Raw genomic sequence first — 1,164 nt, forward strand, 5'->3', positions numbered from 1 at the left:
AACAGAGTATTTCAAAGTTCAGCTCGAGAAAACAAAGTCAAATATTACACCAAAATGGGCAAAGATTTGGAGTCAGAACACCACAAGGGAAGAACACGCTCAGCATTTCTCAAACTGGGGGAACTGAATAAAAAATTCAAGCCTCTATTTGTATTATTGAAGAATTCCCTGGGCAAATCATTGAACGATGCAGAAAGCATCAGAAGTAGATGGAAGGAATACACAGAGTCACTGTACCAAAAGGAAATGGTTGATGTTCAAAGTTTCAAATAGTAACATATTATCAAGAGCCAATGATACTGAAGGAAGAAGTCCAGGGTGCATTGAAGGAATTGGCAAAGAACAAGGCACCAGGAATTGATGAAATAAAAATAGAAACCCTTCAAGAAAGTGAGGCAGCACTGGATGCACTCACTCATCTATGTCAAGAAATTAAGAAGACAACTATCTGGCCAACTGATTGGAAGAGATCCATATTTGTGCTCATTCCAAAGAGAGGTAACCCAAGAGAATGCAGAAATCGATGGACAATATCTTTGATAGCCAATGTGAGTAAAGATCTTATAAAGGTAATACAGAAACGGCTACAATCATACATTGACAGAGAACTTCCAGAGGTTCAAGCCGGATTCAGAAGAGGGCATGGAATGAGGGATATTGTTGAGGTCCTATGGATTTGGCTAAAAGCAGAGAATACCAGAAGGATGTTTACCTATGCTTTATTGACTACGTGAAGGCTTTCGATTCTGTGGATCATGACAAGATATGGACAACATTGAGAAATATGAGTATTCCAGAACACTTAATTGTACTTCTGAGAAATCTGTACCTAGACCAAGAAAGTTGTTCGAACAGAACATGGGAACACTGAATGTTTTAAAATTGGGAAAGGTGTGTGACAGGGTTGTGTTCTTTCATCATATTTATTCAACCTGTATGCTGAGCAAATAATACGAGAAGCTGGGTTCTATGAAGAAAAACGTGACATCAGGATCGGAGGAAGACTCACTAGCAACCTGCAATATACAGATGATAAAACCTTGTTTGCTGAAAGTGAAGAGGACTTAAAACACTTATTGATAAAGATCAAAGACCACAGAGTTAAGTATGGGCTGCACCTCAATGTAAAGAAAACAAAAATCCTCCCCACTGGATCAATAAACA

The sequence above is a fragment of the Chrysochloris asiatica genome, unplaced genomic scaffold (genome assembly GCF_000296735.1).
Source record: "Chrysochloris asiatica unplaced genomic scaffold, ChrAsi1.0 scaffold00209, whole genome shotgun sequence".
Taxonomy (NCBI): Eukaryota; Metazoa; Chordata; class Mammalia; order Afrosoricida; family Chrysochloridae; genus Chrysochloris; species Chrysochloris asiatica.